General features: G+C 24.1%; 4 non-coding genes across 4 annotated transcripts; 2 read left to right on the forward strand and 2 right to left on the reverse strand.

The window, feature by feature from the left end:
• Nucleotides 1–1,040: 1,040 nt before the first annotated feature.
• On the reverse strand, nucleotides 1,041–1,156 carry Trnal-caa (transfer RNA leucine (anticodon CAA)). The gene is made up of 2 exons: nucleotides 1,119–1,156; nucleotides 1,041–1,086 (listed from the first exon to the last, which is right to left on the reverse strand). It is a non-coding gene; the product is annotated as a tRNA-Leu (tRNA).
• A 1,220-nt stretch (nucleotides 1,157–2,376) lies between these two features.
• Nucleotides 2,377–2,448, forward strand: Trnap-agg (transfer RNA proline (anticodon AGG)). Its single transcript has one exon. It is a non-coding gene; the product is annotated as a tRNA-Pro (tRNA).
• A 956-nt stretch (nucleotides 2,449–3,404) lies between these two features.
• Nucleotides 3,405–3,476, forward strand: Trnah-gug (transfer RNA histidin (anticodon GUG)). Its single transcript has one exon. It is a non-coding gene; the product is annotated as a tRNA-His (tRNA).
• An 821-nt stretch (nucleotides 3,477–4,297) lies between these two features.
• Trnaa-agc (transfer RNA alanine (anticodon AGC)) lies at nucleotides 4,298–4,370 on the reverse strand. The gene has a single exon. It is a non-coding gene; the product is annotated as a tRNA-Ala (tRNA).
• Nucleotides 4,371–17,625: the final 13,255 nt, after the last annotated feature.

Here is a 17,625-nt window from a genome sequence, read left to right on the forward strand (position 1 = left end):
GCGAGCACGTTTATTTGTTGAATGGAATGCGGCCCGCGGAAGAAAATTTTGTGGCCCGCGAGCATGTAAATGTGGCCCGCTGAGCAAAAAAAAAATTCTAGTTAAACTTATTTTGGTTTTTTGTTTAATTTTATTAAATTCGTTTTAAGTCCCTGTTTAACATTTTTAACAATCAAAAAACTTTACAGTATCAGCTTTAAAATGTTAAAAAGACAGATTAGCATTCCACCAGGTTTTTTCTCAGTTTTATCATTTTTTTTTACAACAGCAAGTTTAGGTATTTTTTACATGTTTTTTAAAACTAAGTTTCTTTTGTAGACGTTTTATTACTAAAAGTTATATTTAGTTGTGCACAAAAACTACTAAAATAACATATTAGTAAGAAAATGTTTTATCTTATTTTGATTTATACACATTTTGATATTTTTATAAGTTTTTTAGCACTTTAAACTAACCCCTATGCACACAAATGTACAAAGATGCTCATATTTTAATCGGCATACTGACAATTCCCACCCGGGATTATTCCCATCCGATCAAATCCCACCCGCGCACAATTACCACTCAATAATGTTTTTAACTTTTATTTTAATTTATGCTAATTGTAACAAAATAACAATAATATATATATGTTTTTCTGCTAGGTTAGTCTAACTAAACAGTATTACTCCAAGGAAAAAACAGTATAACTGCTTTAAAAAGTTTTTGAAAACTTAATATCAATACTTGAAATGTAATTAAAGCACATTGTGAACTAATTTGTGCAACTAAAGTCACTTAAAAAAAGTAAACAAATCTTTAAAAAAATCAAAACATATTTTTTAAGCAGTTTTGATTCTATTCAAAAGTTTTTGACATTTAAATTTACTAGGCTTAAAAGTAATGAAAAAAACAGCATAACATAGAGTTTGTCTAATAACTAAAAATAAAGTTTGTAAGTATTTTATGATTGGAAATAAACTTAAACTAACTTACATAATACAGTTAAAACCCAGCTTAATTCTAAAACACTATTTCAAAGCAAAACTTCATCAAAAATGTGTCAGAAGTGGGGTTCGAACCCACGCCCACAATTGTGGACCAGAACACTCAGCATCGCGTAGCGATGAAGCATTACGCTTGAGTCTGGTGCCTTAGACCACTCGGCCATCCTGACAGATGAAGGCAAGCACAATATAGCGTTTATAAATGTGTAAGCTTCTAAAAGCTAATAGCATCATTGCTTAAACATATAACTAGTGCTGCTTTGTTGTAAACAAACATAACTTAAAGTTCACTAACTTATATGCTTAACTAATAAATTGCGTTTTGTTTAAGTATTTTTGAATTTTGTAGGGTTAAACCAAGAAGTATTAAAATTAAATTTTCAATTAAAAATAGTTTCATAAAAATACAACATTAATATAATTGATGCTTATATACTAATTAGATAAATATGCTTGGCTCGGACTATTAAGATAAAAAAAGTATATAAGCTGGTTAAATGTATGTAAGAATCTACTGTGTATTAGTTTCTGCTTCTATTAATAAATATTAAATGTACAAGCTCTTCAAACAAAGCTAAAAAAAGTTTCAAAAGACTTATTATTTTAACTATTTTAATAAGTTATTACTTAAAGTCTTTTTTTAGTTCCACGCAAAATAAGCTTTTGCTTAAACGTTGTTAGCACCATATATTCATACTAGTGAGTGCTGAACAAGCTTTTTTTTTGTAGAACAAAGCTTAAACATATGCTTGTTATCTTTAAAAAAATACAAATTGTACCATGTGAATAGCTTACCCGTGTTTAGTTGATTTTAGTTAGTCTAAACTTAAACAAATTCTATTATAAATAAGTTAGACTTTTGGTTATTAAGTTATAGTGAGCTCTATATATAAAATAGGACTCCGTTAAGTATAATTATTTTTAAACTAAGTTTAGTGGTTTTGATAAAACTTTATGGTTAAGATAGTAAATGAAAAGTATTAGAATAATGTAATTACAATTTGGTCTTAGAATTTTTCTTAACGTTGTTTAACTTTCTAATGGTTTATAAACTCGTTTAAAATTTTGTTTCAAGTTTTGATTGCAAACTGAATACATTATTATTAATTTGTATCTAGGTCTAATTTTGGTAAGTAAAGCAAATATTCTAACCGTAAAACATAAAGCACTAGTTATTTTCAATATAGTTTATCAAAACTAAAATTATGTTTTTTTAAAGTTATTTAATAGTATTTAGTAGCATTTAGTAAAATCTTTTATTGATAAAAGCATTTTAAAGTTCAAGCCAAGTAAAATCAGGTGCTTTGATCATTTATGCATCCGAAAACCTTATTATTACGTCACATAACAAGTGAAGTTTATAAACGCAAAGCTTTGCATAGTATCAAGTGGCCCGTTGGTCTAGGGGTATGATTTCCGCTTAGGGTGCGGGAAGTCCCGGGTTCAAATCCCGGACGGGCCCTTGCTTTTTTGTACAACTAGCTTTGTTTTTGATAAATATGCTTTCTATTTTTTTTTAACGATTTTCGGAAACTAACTTGTTTTTCTGAAATACTACAAATTCATATCCCAAGCTTAATAAATGAGAATACTATGTATAAACCAACAGAGTTATTTATAAAGCAATTGTTAATAATACCAAGCGTTTTTCGAGTAAAAGCAATCTGATTTTTAAAGTTAAACTTTTAACTTTATTAAAGTCACAATGTTTAAACTTTAAAGTTACAGCTTTTTCAAACTTAATCATATTCTCCAATTTAAAGTTACATTTTAAGTAAGACTGCAAGTGTTTTGGTTACTTGGTTTACATGTTTAAACAGTTTTTAAAAGGTTTAGGCTTTTTTTACTAAGTTGCTAAAACTTGTTTAGTTGGTTATTTGTTTCAATATTCTCAGTAAATTGTGCCATGTTTTTATTTTACACTATTTAATTAAATATATTTTAAATGCACATTAAACACAACTTGTAAAAGTTTTTTTGTTAAGATAAACAACCTTGTTTAAAACAATTTGTTTATTTTAATTTAGTTAACAGAAAATTGTTTTTAAATATGTGTTGCCTGATATGACAAATAATTATAAGTTCAAATAGTTTAACATAATGTTTTAAATGATTAATTTTATTTAAACAAGATATTTGAAGTTACATAGAAGTCTACATTGAAACTAAAATAACTTAATGACTACCTTACAGTAGAAAATAGTTTTATATAATAAGTTAGCTTGTAAACTGTGATAAATATTCTACTTAATTGGTTGATTAGGCAAGTGACTACAAAAGTTTGTTTAGATGCGTATCGAGTTTTGAGTATATAAACGCAATTAGCACGAACTACAAACAGCTGAGTGGCGCAGCGGAAGCGTGCTGGGCCCATAACCCAAAGGTCGATGGATCGAAACCATCCTTTGCTACTTTTTCGCTGTAATCGTATAGTGGTTAGTACTTCACGTTGTGGCCGTGACAACCCAGGTTCGAATCCTGGTTACAGCACCTTTTTGTTGTTACTTGTCAAACAAACACTTATATTTGTTATAATTAGGTGTTACTGTTAGTTAAAGCATTTTTTTCAAATATTTTAAAGTGTTTATGAAGAATGTACTACTAAAACTTATTGTTATAACTTGGTATCAAAATTTTGTACTTTTAACAATTTTGAAATAATCAACCAACACAAAACAAAAGTTTTTCAATCAAAAGTCTAATCATATAAAGTTTAACTGAGAAGTTTTCACTATAATGTGATGAACTACTTAAACTTTAAATTAGCAAGGTTGCATATTAGGTAGACTTGGGTTTATTAAACTTTATTTATCGAACCTAGGTTGAATATTCACTTAAAGATTTTATGAGAACAGGATTTTACTTCATCACAATTTTGTTATATACATACAAATTACTCTGACTTAATTAATTAGTTTACTCACTATTGACTCGTTTCTTAAACAAATAATTGTAAGCATAAGTCTTAATATATTACTTAAAAATATGTTAGCTACCACACTATAACTAGAACATTATAACTAAATTTCTTAAGCAAAACAAAAACTGCGAAAAGGTATTGAATTCAAGTTATTTTATATAAAAACTTACTTTTAAACTACAATGGTCTTATTCTAAATACTAAAAACATCACTTTAAATTTTAAACTAGTTTAATATAAAACGGTTTATAACATTAAAAAAACCTTTCATCACTGTATTAATTACCTTGAAAAGAAAGTTTTCATATTTTTCACTGCATAAGATACAAAAAAATTAAAAGCTAGAAATTAAACTTTATACCTATTTTTTGTTGCAAAATGGGCATAAAGGTGGAGGTGCCGGGCATCGATCCCGGTACCTCGCGCATGCTAAGCGCGCGCTCTACCATCTGAGCTACACCCCCACACGTCTGAAAACGAATAAATGCGTTTATATAATTGTCCCGTCCATGCTTCATTTGCATTATTGAACATACAAGTAGCTAGTAATAGTATAAAGAAACTGTTTGGTTATACAAACTATCTTCTTAGCGTAATGTTGTTTTACTTGAGAACAAGTACTTGCAAAACTAACAAACACATACTTCTTTTGAGTAGTTTTAAAATCTCAATAGTTTTTATTTAAAAATAAGTAAACAAATAGGCTATAACAAAGCAGGACTCTATAAGTAAACAACTTTAACTTAAGTTACTTGAAATTAACTTATGTTATAGCAATTGCTTTTATTTTCAAAGCCACACATGCTAATTAACTAACTACTTTTTAGGTAAAAATAAGTAAAGTTGATAAGATTGATTGAGGCAATAAAATGTTTTTCAATCATTACATTACACAGTTTATTTATAATTTAATTAAATTACTTTGCTAATAATGCAAAGCTTACATGTGACTTTATTCAAAAACACCCACCAACTATGCATTAAGTTTTAGAAATAAAGCTAAAGGTGCTTAAAAATCACCAATAAAAAATTTTGAAAGTTTTTTATTTCTTTCACATTAAACAAATGACAAACTTCAAATTTATTAACACCGTAAGCAGTTTAATACATATTAAACAATAATAATCATAAAGCTTTTCTTATATAAAGTTTAAAAAAAAATTGTTATAACTAAAACAGTTCGAACTTAAATACTACCAACAAGTTTACTTCTTACTATTTTATAATTATCTAATCTTGTCCAAAAATAATTTCTAACATTTTCAAAAAATTATCAAACAATGTTCTGAACTGGTTAGTGTCAAAATCTGCTATTTTAAATTCAAACAAACGATCAAGTATGTCAATTGATAAAACAACAAATAATCCGAGTAATGATATTATTTTGACAGAAAGTTTTCCAATTTTTTTTGACAACTCTTGATTGTCATGGCCTGCTGTTGAATGAAAAAGTAAATTAAAATAAATTGAAAAGTTTTTAGGTTTTAAATAAATTCACAATATAAAACTACTAAGCGAAAAATTCTAGATGGTATATATACTTTTTTTAGTTTAACTAAAACCTAAAGCATATTTTCAAGTTTTCAATACTGTTTAAATTCTTCTAAAGTCTATAAACTTACATACAAGTACAGTATTAAACTTTATTAGCTTTATAAATACTTAAATAACTAACTGAGTTTATGTTTTGTACACACTTAGTTTGTTTACAGTTTATCTCTATATAAACTTTTAAATGTTTACTTAATTATATATGTTGTTAGTTATAACCTTTATTTTGTTGCATTTCACTTTTCAAAGTTTTTAACTCCTTCTTAGTTGTATTAAGTAGTTTCTAAATGAAATTCAAATTAAATTAAACACATAAAACAGATGACATATTATTGTATAGTAGGGCTCAACACTTACAAAAGTAAGAGAGAAGTTTATTATTTAAAAATATTTTAAGTGTTTTTTTTTATCCAACCTACAATGTTAAACTGTATAAGACAATAGTTCAGGAGGAAATTAAGTCTCGAATATAATTAGTTTTTAATTTACATTTTGAAAAACTACTTTTAATATGAAACAATGTACATGTATTAAAATGAATTGTTTATAATCTTGTTGAACAAATAGTAAAATTAGATAAATTCTAATAATTAATTCTAATTAATAACCTCATTATTTAAAACAAAATAACAGTATAAAAGCGGAAACACATTTTTGTACTTCATTATTTGTAAATTATAAAAGTTATATTGACAAGAAAATATTGAAATCAATTAGATAATTTTTAAAAGAATCAAAACTAAACTCATTTTTATTTATAATATTTAATAGGTATGTATTTAAATTACAATCAAATACCACTTATAACAATTTAGAGAGCTATTGGAAAGTGATTGTAGTTATTTAAAAAAACTAAGTGTTTTAAAAACTTAACTATTACTAACTTCATGTAAAGTTAAAGCTTATATAACTTTGGCAGCAATTCTTAAAACAATTAATGTAATTTTGTTCAAATTAAAAATTTGTCAACAAAAATATTCAGTAAAAACATTCAGTAAAAAAGTTCAAAAAATATTCAAAATAACCTGTGCAAGAAATTTCAACTGACCACTTTTAGATACTTTAAGTAATATATCCAAAATATTTTTCTTGGCTACCAGAGAATTATTAGAAGTACTGATAAATCTCTTGTCCAAATAATAAATTCTACAACCCAACTGTTTTGAAACTACAATCAAACTGTTTTGTTGAAACTTTGTCAGATGAACACCTTAATAGTTTATACAAAACTTTTTAATGAAAAAAATGTTTTTTTTACTATACATTTCAAAACACTAAATAAATCTTTATCGTTTTTAAATTATAAGTTAAATAAAAGTTTTCAAATAAATTTATTTTACTAAATTTTGAGAAATTATAATAATACTAAACACATAAACTAACTCTTACAAAGTAAGATAAGTTAACAATTGACATTTTATAAGTTATTAAAAAAAAATTTAAACAAACAGCACATTTTATTACTTTTACTTTGTTTGTAAATACTTTGTTTATTTTCTAACTTTATGTTATCCCGTGGACTTAAAAAGTAGTCATACAGAAGTTGACTATTTTTTGTAACTAAGAAATAAAACTAAATAGTAAAGAGATTTATGTACAACTAAATTTCCTTATTTGCAATCTATGTTTTAATTTAAAGCTATAATAGTTGTTTAACTCGTTTACTTTTGTATAAAGTTTTAAAAATCTTTACAAAGAAATGTAACTTACCTTGGTTTGGTCTGTAAAGCAGAAATTTATTGAGTTTGGTCAAATCTCTACAGGCGAGTTTTTGAATTCTTGAAAGAAATGTCATTCTTTCTACTTAAAGCAGTATTTTATAAAACAATGTTTCACTCTTCTAGAGTTTTTTAGATGTTTATTTTTAGATTAAATTCTGGAAGTTAAAACGAACATTAAGGCTTAACTTTTGTTTACTAACTACATTTGAAACTAGTTAAACTGAAGTATACTATATTACTGTTTAGAAAAGCTTTGAAATTTAAAATCATAGTGTTATTTAATTTTAGTGAAAAATACTGCAGTCTAACACAATACAATCTAAATTTTTAGTTTAATTATATAAAAGTATTAGTTTTTTTACCATTTTGTTTTTAATACTATAACATATAATTCATAACCAAAATCATTTATATCTATCACTTAATATTTGTTCCCAAATACCACAGAATATTTACATACAAACTGTTTCATATACTGGTTATAATTAATAAAGTAAGACAGTGTTAAATAAAACATTTTGATATAAACTTTACTTTTTTTTTAATAACTTTAAACAAGTTTAAAAAACAAAAAATATTTCTGTAAGCTTGTATTAAAAAACAATAATTTTAACAATTAAAGTAACTGGTTGCACGACTATTCAAATTCGGACAATTCAAATTCCGACAACTCAAATTATTAAAAAAAAAATGAATAGGCCACCAATAAATTATTGATGTATATTTGTCAAATAAAAAAAAAACATATCTATGCCCAATAAATATCTACAAGCCATTTTATATTTTTTGCAAAAAATTAAATATTTTTTTATATATGGTTAAGTAAAATAAAAAACATAGTATTTTTAGTAATTATAAAATATCTTTAAAAATATTCAAGATTTTGCAAAAAATAAAAAGTGCCTTTCAGAATTTATTAAGATCTACATATGTATTTTTTATTTTTTCTAAATTTATATTAATTTTTAAAATATAGCCTTTTGAATATTTTTTTAAGAGTTTGAATTGTTTGAATTTGAGTTGTCCGAATTTGAATTACCATGTAACCAAAGTAATTAGTTATTTATTACATTTAGAAAGACTTCTAGAGTCTTTATTTTTGGCTGACTTGTACTTTTATATCCCCAAAATGGACAATCATGATCTTAAATTTTAAGCAAATATTCAGCAAATGATTTTAGGAAACCCACTGCTAAATCTTAGTTAGTTTTTTTAAATACGAAATAATATATTTTGTTTTTAATTTACTTAATGTAGTAACTTGGTAAAAATCACCAGGTTTCATGGAAAATATATAACTATAACTTTCAAAGTTTAAAAAATATAATTGAGCTGTATCAAAGTTAGTAACATTATTGTAACACCATAAAAAAAGTATTAAATATAACCATTAAAGTAAATCAAATAAACTAATCTTTATGACTTCGTCAACCAAACTACATATTAAATTGGAATTCTAAAACAAAATTAACTATACTATTATGATGTAAAATGCATTTAACTTTAACAATGAATAAGTTTTCACACAAGTAGTAATGTAAGTAAACTTTAGTTAATAAGTAAATATTGTTCATTATTTTTATTACTGTAACTATTCTTTCATAGTTTTTTTAATTAAACTTTAGTGACATTTTTCAACTCTTTTACTTTACTTATGTAGAAAATTTTTACACTTCTATAAGTAAAAATTTTGGAAATGTAAAGTTCAAAACTATCTGGGTCATAGAGTAGCTCAAATTAAATTGCTCAAAGTAACTTTAAACCAGATTTTCTCATTTTTTTAAACCCCTTTTAAAGAAATTAAAGTACACAGCTATGGCACCTATTCTATTTATTAGCTTTTTTTTGATAGTTCTTAATTAGTTTTAGTTCATTGTTTGAACTAAACCACTACAATATTTGTCTATTGTGCACATAACATTTAAAAAAAATAATTTATAAAAACTTTCATTCTTTTAACTCAAACAACCTTGAAGTTGAATTTAATTTTTTAATTGTTTCTTTGAATGCTTTTCAAAATCAAAACACAACCAATGAAAAACTATGTTGTCATAAGATTAACTATTGAAATAGGAAAATAAGTAAAAATAAATTAAGTAATGTTATTCTTGCACAGTTTGCCACTTACTTATTTATTTATAAACAAAATATTGTCTTAGTAATTAAACCGGAACGCTTATAAATACTTATTTTAAGCAAGACTGTATCATATATAATTTTTTGGACTTTATTAGTATTTTAATGGTTTATTAAAAGTAAAAAATTTATTTATTGAAAGATTTTTTTATAAAATAAAAGTTTTTTTAAACTTCAATTAATAAAATTTATTAATGAGTTAAAAGTTAACTTTTTACTGTATTTTTTTAGTTGTTTTTAAAAAGATCGTCATACATTTAACTGAATTGATTGTTTAGAAAAAGTAATTTGAAAGAAAAAAAATGTAGAAATTCTACTATGACAAACTTATCGTTTAAATTAGTTACGTTTCTTACAATATGCAATAAAAAAGCTAATAAAAAACTTACATGAAACTTTTACTTGAAATAGTATTACACGAGAAAAATATGTTTTTACCAAGTTCCTGGGACAAATTAAGAATAATTTGTTCGAAGTCCAACTTTTAATGATATACTGTTTATTGATTTTGTTCTTTTAAGATGGTATATAAATTAGACAATGATATATTTTTAAATAGCATTTACAAGTCATTACAAAATTATCTTAATTTTCATTACTTAGTTAAAGTATACTGACACAAATTTCAAATTAGTTGATTTAAATTAAACCTAATACTAAAAGCTAACTACAACTTGTAATATTTTAAGCTAATTAGAAGTTCTTAAGAACTTTTGCTAGCTTATGTTTAAAACTTGAAAAAAATAGTAATCAAAGTATCTACAAAGCTATTAATAAGCATAGGACATATATATATATTTTATAAACTCTATAAAACTTTTAATTTACAACAAGTGTATATGTTTATCAAATTAGTTTTGTTTTCAGATTCATTATACTCTAAACTTTGATAAGTAAATAAAACTTCAACAAATGTACTTGAAGGTTTTTTTTGAAAAACTCACAAGGTTTTTGCATTACCTTCAAGTAATTCTGTTACTTCTGCAAGTAATTTGCCTTCTTGTTGAATTGATCTATCTTAATCTCAAACTGCTATTCCTGATGATTCTTCGTCCACTGCACATGATGACCAGATACAAAGTACTTTTGTAGATTGAACTACATTTGTCTGCAACTAAAAAAACTAACTAAAGTATTCTAAAAATGCAAAAAAAAAAATTGTTTTTTTTCAAAAAGAACAAAGAATTTTAGGATAGTCATCAAATGAATAAAGAATCTCTAAACTAAAATATTGTTGTTTGAGAATAATGAAACTTTAAAATTTCTTCTTGCTTGTGTAGTTTGTTTCAAAAATATATTTTTCGTACAATTATAAGATTTTTAAAATTTTTTGTGGTATTATTCTGCAACTTTTGTAAAAGCTATCATTCAAAGTTAGTTGCTGTGAGGTGTTTTTTAAGTAGAATAGCGTTGCTAATAGTTTTATGTTAAATTTATAACCAAAAATAACAAAAACGTCTAATTCCCTTCTTAAACTTAGGTTATAAATAGTTACTTTTTAATATATGTAGTTGTGTAAAAAACTATTGTTTAAAGGTAGTACAAATTGATACTATTCAATAATTATCTAAAAAAAATAATATAATGAACGTACCACATTCAATGATATAATGAAAACTTTGTGTTAAAAATCGTATGTTGAACTAAGATTACAACCTTAAATACTCAAACAGTATTTTTTATTTTCAAATGTTGCTTAGAACATATTAATTCACTACTTTTGAAATTGGCAGTTTATTATGTTCTTGAATTTGTATAGTTAGCTGAAACTTTATATTTTGTTTTCCTAATTAGTTTTTTAATGTACGCTGTCTACAAAGCCTTAAACATTTGTTCACTACAGGTGTTTGTTATATTATTGGTTTAACAAGGTTTTGTTACAAACTAGATTTCTAATTCAACTTACTTAAAAGTAAACAAATGTCATGATTAATATGTGCAGGGCAAAACCTTGTATAAATTTAAATTTAAACAAGGTTTTAGAGAAAATTGAGTTTTTTTTAGCTTTTGATGAAATTAAAAAATACAAAATAATTTAAAGAAATACTTCAAAAAGATTTCAAATAACTTTTTAAAATTGTATACTATAATTGATTTATTTAAAAAATTTGATATTAAACACATAAAAAAACAAATAACAAAAATTTTGAATTACAAGCATGACTTATGAATGAATAGCTTAGGTATAAAATATAGTAATAATAATGTCAAAATAAAATACTGTTATATAAAAATTTAATTCCAGTTGGCAAAGTGTTTTTTAGCTTTAGTTAGTTTTTGCCAGAGACTAAAAAATATTGGAAGTTAAATAAATGAACATTTTCGTTAACTTTTTTTTAATTGGTTATACTTGTTCGAAACTTGACTACATGACCGAAATTTATCATTAAAAGAACCTTTTTTTGTTTTATAATTATAAAGTATACTAATGTAAGTTATTTTAAATATAAGTAAAGTAATATTCTTTTGAACTATAAAAAATATGAAGTAAGTTAAAATAAAATGCGTAAGGTATGGATATAAGCATTTGTATTTTAATTAAAGGTGGTTTTATTACACTATTTTTGTACGTTTGTTAAAGATTATTGATAGATATGTTTTTTACTGGGTGTATGAACCTAAAATGTATTGTAAGTTACCAAATTTATATGTTAATTATTTCGATTATAAAAAAAAAAGATTTTAGAAATTTTAACTTGACTTCTTAAGCATTTAAATCTGTAAGTTACTAAAGGCCAAGATTATGTTCGGTTTTGTAGTTGGTAAGAAGAACTTTCGCTGTTTAGTATATTATTTATGTTGCAGATTTTTACTAGTATCTAATTAAAAGATTTTTTTTTTATTGTTATAAGTTACATTGTAAAAGTTTTTCCAATATACTTTTTGTATCGTATAACAATTTGTGTATAGTTTTCTTTTGTATGTATTATAACACAAATTGTTGTTGGTTAGTTTTGGTGACAGTAATCACATAATGGAACTTTTGAGAAATTTTTAGTTGAAGCGTCTATAAACAGTAAAAATGATTTAAGCTTTGGTTTTTTACAATTTCTGAATTTCTATGTATAGGTTTTAGCTAACTTATAGTTATTCTCTAATGAGCGACCAAGGGTTTTTTGTTTAAGATTTGTTGTAATATATTTGTAATATATTTTTTGTTATACACTTTAGTTAATTTCGGTAACTTTTGCTTTAAATAATTAACGAGGCAGGTAAAACTACATGGCTTGATATACTTCACTTCACCCTGAAAACTTTTATTGTTGCAACCAAAGAACTATAGACTAATAATTAATTACTGTAAAAACATTTTATGTTCAAATAGTTTATTTTTTAATTACTATTTACTTAGAAAATACTTTTATATTTTACCACTTTAGTTTTGGTTTTATATTGTTGTTATATACAACTACTGTAAAAATATATTTTAAAGCAGAGTCTTAAAAGAGAAATGATTAGTAATTTCTGTTTATATAGAATCTCAATTAAGTTTTTTTTTCTTTGTTTTCAGAAATATACAACAAAATCGTAAGTTATGAATATAAGTTAATTATTTTTAAAATAAGTAAATTATCAAACTGTTCACGTATATTTATCCGGACGATTTTCTTTAAATAATTTAAACCAGTTGAACAATATGCAGTAGTTAATAGTCAGTATTCATTACATTAATAAATTTTAGCTTAAATATGTAAGTATTTTAAAAACTAATAATCTAAACACAAAAATAAAAAAGTGTAGTATAAATTAAACTTTTATATACTAATAAAACAATGCATTTACTTATAATTTTTTGGTGTTATTTCACTTTATTAAACAAATTCAAAATGTGATAGATGACTTTTTAAGTGTTAAAGTATTGTTTGAAACTTTATTTAAATGCTCAGTTGTTTTATTGTTCGTTGTCAGCAGACAGCAAAGTAGTCTACTAATATACTTTTTTTTATAGCATGGTACCAAGATTTAAATTAAAAATCGCAACAAAGTTCTCGAGCATGGTATTTAAAAGAAAAAAACCCATTATATTTTTCCGTAACCAGAGCTGTTTATTTTTTGAACTTTGGTTATCCTTTTATACAGGACTTTAACAAAATGTTTGAACACATTAGAAAATAAGTATCTGTTTTTCATTTTGAAGTAGTTACTATGGCTATAAAACGACCAAAATGGTTTGTCTTTGTTGAAAAAAGACAAAATGTGTAATTTGTGAGGTAAAATTTTGTTGTTGAAGACCCCAACTGTATAATTTGAAAACAGAGAAAATAGATCCACAAACCTTACCTTAGAAAACTTACAATGATGATGTTGTTAGTTTTTAGTTTTATAAAATTGTTAAGTATTATAAATGAAGTGTTATAAGCCATTATAAAATATAAATATACTTTACCTATAATGAATATAATGTTAAACTATGGCTTAATTTTTATTTTAAATTCAGAAATTTTTGCATAATTGTTACCCTAAAAGTTATTAATTTACTTAATTTATTTTTATTGAATCTTTTACATAAAAATGTTTTCTTATGTACCAAATTTTACTATTTTATAATGGTTGTGCTTGAAAGTATATATTTCAATTTATATATCTTTTAGGAAGTTTTTATACTCAAATTAAAGTTTAACATCTACAAATTTATTTTCCCTGATGTATAAAGCTTATAATTTTTAAAGTGTTTTATATACTCAACAGTTTTATGTCAGAAAATATTAAATTTTAGTCAAACTTTTTTATATTAAGCTAAATATGAAGTCATATGTAGCTCAAAAAAGCCACATAATTATGTCAGATCTCATAATGATAGATATGTATGATCAGAGTTTTAGATGTTTTCATAATGATTTTCAATTTTATTCATTTACTAAAATGTTACTCTTAATTCTGTCTAACTTAAGTGTTCTAATGTTTCACACTCTTTAGGATATATCATAAATGTTATTTGTATAAGTAATTTTTTATTCTTATAAAATAATTTTAACACTCTTTTTCAACTTACCATTTGAATATCTTACAACTATATTTACAATTTATTTGACTCATTACAAATTTTTTATCTTTTTATTTAATCTACTGCCCTACAAAAAACTTAATTAAAAAAAAAACATGCTTCAAAAATTTTGTTTGTGAAATTTTGTATTGCTGCTATTATTTAATATGTGAGATGAGGGTAAGGCTTAAGTTAATAAGGATTTTTTACATAAAAATGTTTTCTTTTGTACTAAATTTTACTATTTTATAATGGTTGTGCTTGAAAGTATATATTTAAATTTATATATCTTTCTAAAACCTGAATCCATGAAAAACCTTCAACTTGAAAACTTTCCTACAAAAACCTGGAACTTTAACAAAATTCACTAAGAAACCTCAAAAAACCTTAAAAATTTAAGTAAATTAACATGCAAAGTGATGAAGTTTTTGACATGACTAAAAATCTGTCATAAAGATAACATATTTTTCTTTTTCTTTATATTATAATTTATATTTAAGTAACACAATCTTAGTAGCTTTACAATACTAAAAAAAATTTATTTTACAAATATAATAAGACAGTTTTTTACCTTAAACTTAATTTTGTACTAAGAATATACCCATTTACTTTTACTATCAAAAACCTGGGAGATATTCAGAAAAACTGAAAGAAATTTCTCAAAACCTTTAGCAACCCTGAATTAATCAAGTAATTGAAAGTTTAATAGAATACCACTATTCATGTGTAATAAAGATTACAGTTGCGAAAATAAATAAAAAACTGTTAAAATCAGGGTAGCCACTAAACTTTGAATCCTGAAACAACTTTGAACTCAACAATTTAGGCTAAAAAACCTGGAGTTTCTTAAAAAAGAAACTGAAAGTTTGAACAAAAATCACTAAAAATCATGAAATCTGGAATTTTAAATCATTTTTACATGTTAAGTATTCAAATTTTGTTTTGATTTTTAAGTTCTATCATATAGATAGAATTTTATGTTATTGTCAAAAAATTTTTAATATAAGACTTATTCAAAGTAGCTTTACAGTATCTTTTAAATGTTATTACTATATTTAAGGGCATAGGGGGTTACCTTAATTTTACCAAGTTGATCTTATTTATCAGAGTTTTATCTGAGCTATTATACATTTTAAACCACTTAAAAAATTTGAAAATAATTTTTGAAATATAAGCGATCAAATCTGGTGTGCTCAATAGGTTTCTTATAGAAGACAAGAATTAAAAAAAAAAAAAAAGAATTCCTTAAATATTTATCTTCTTCATTTTTAACCAATCTTCTTAAGATTTTCACATAAAGTCTATTACCAAAATTTGAATAAATTTATTACAGGAACTTTTTTAATTTTAAAAAATACAAACATATTATAAAAAAACCACCTATATATTTTTTTATATCTAAAATTTTACTTTTTAATATATTAAAGGTTTTGTAAACTCTAAAAAGAATATTTCCTAAAGTTTAAGGTCTCTTTCTCAAAAAATGAAGAAAATGATAGTTTTTAGATAGTTTTTAGTGATATTTAAAATTTCCGAGAAACTTCACTCTATAAAATTTGCTGTTCATTCACTTTTGTTTGAAACATTTTACAAGAAATACAATATCTCAAAAAAAAAAATATTTAAATTATATAGAACTGGTTTATAGTTTATACTTAAAGCTTTCATATTAGTTCCAATGTCATTTTTTGTTAAAAATAAGTTGTTAATCCCCCTATGTCCTTTAAGTTTTTTTTTAACATTAAACTTAATAAGACCCAAAAGCGTGTACTTTCAAAAACCTGGAAGAAATTCTTAAAACCTGGATTTTTTTAATAAAACAGTGGTCACATTTTAAAAAGACTGGGGTATGAAATGAGGATGTGATTTTTTAATTATATTTTTAATCCCAAGTCTTACAGGTACACTCCAAAGCAAAACTTAAACGTTCCTTTGGAAATTATAAAAAAAATATGCATTGCAATGTGACAAATAAAATTAGATATAAAATAATTTAAATGTTTATGGCTAAAGTAACCTATAATGTGTAAGGCAATAATGTGTATAGTTTTATTATATTTTATTACTGTAAGCAATTTAGCATGGGCACCCACACACTTAAAATAACTCAGGCTATTTTGAAATCTTTGAAAAAGTTGGCAAGTTTTGATACTTTTTATAATTCTCATATTAGCTGAATTAAACTATTCAAAAATTAAAATTTTTTAAGTACTCCTTTTGTAGATATTTTGGTATTTTTTAGTATTTTAGCTTACAAATAATTTTGGCTTCTATATAATTTTTTATTTCAATCTTATAAAATCAGGTCATCTAAGACTGGTTTTTGGTCACTAAGGTTGACTTTTGTTTCAAAGACAGGCACCTATGTTAATTTTAATTAAACATGATTAATCAATAGTTAATTCATGGTGGCCACCAGGGTGCATCTACTGCCCCTTAAAAGTTATAATATTTGAGTAGCACAATGATATTTTTTTTAGCATGAGGAATCACATCAAAAAAAAAATCACAAAAAGTATTAGCTTTGTAGCTTTTACCACAACTTTAATTAAACTACTGGCAACTTTAATTTTTTTTTAAGTTATGTTGAATTTTTTAAAATAACCCCATGTAAATTGTGTGGGAAAACTTCAACTTTCAAGTTTTTAGCTGCAGGTTTTTGTATATGTAACAATCTTCACAAAAACACGCTCTTTGCATGTTTTAAAACAATTTGAAGAAAGTTTTATGGAGGAACGCGACCTTTTCAAAAAACTTTAAGATAACAAATAATAGTTATAGAAAAGCACAAAATTCCAAAAATGCCTCCATAAAACTTCCTTCAAATCATCTGTATTGGTCCATACATAACTTTTTACCAAGATTACAACATATCAAAAGTTAAATAAAATTTCCAAATTCTATAAGACTGGCTTGTACTTGTACTTAAAGCATTCATATAAAAGCCAATGTTATTTAAGAAAAAATGTTGGACTCCCTATACCCTTAAATGGTTAAATTATCTCTAAAATGAAAAAAAAAATAGTCCAATGATAAATTTTTAAGGAAAAAGTTTAAAGGGTTGAGAAAATATGTATAGTTGTGTTTAGAAACTTAAAAAAATAAAAAATATATAATCAATTGAATTATCAAAATAAACAAATGGGCTCAAAATGTATGGAAATCTGCTTTGTTTAAAAGATAACTAAACGTTCTTAACTTATTATTATGATTACCCCACTATTTAAAACTAGAAGTAAGATCATAATTTATATATATATATATAAATGTATATTTTAAAGTAGTTGAGTCTGTCAAAATTAATGCATGTCTGCATTAAAACTGCAT

Source organism: Thalia democratica, chromosome 2 (assembly GCF_965202585.1).
Source record: "Thalia democratica chromosome 2, ktThaDemo2.hap1.1, whole genome shotgun sequence".
Taxonomy (NCBI): domain Eukaryota; kingdom Metazoa; phylum Chordata; class Thaliacea; order Salpida; family Salpidae; genus Thalia; species Thalia democratica.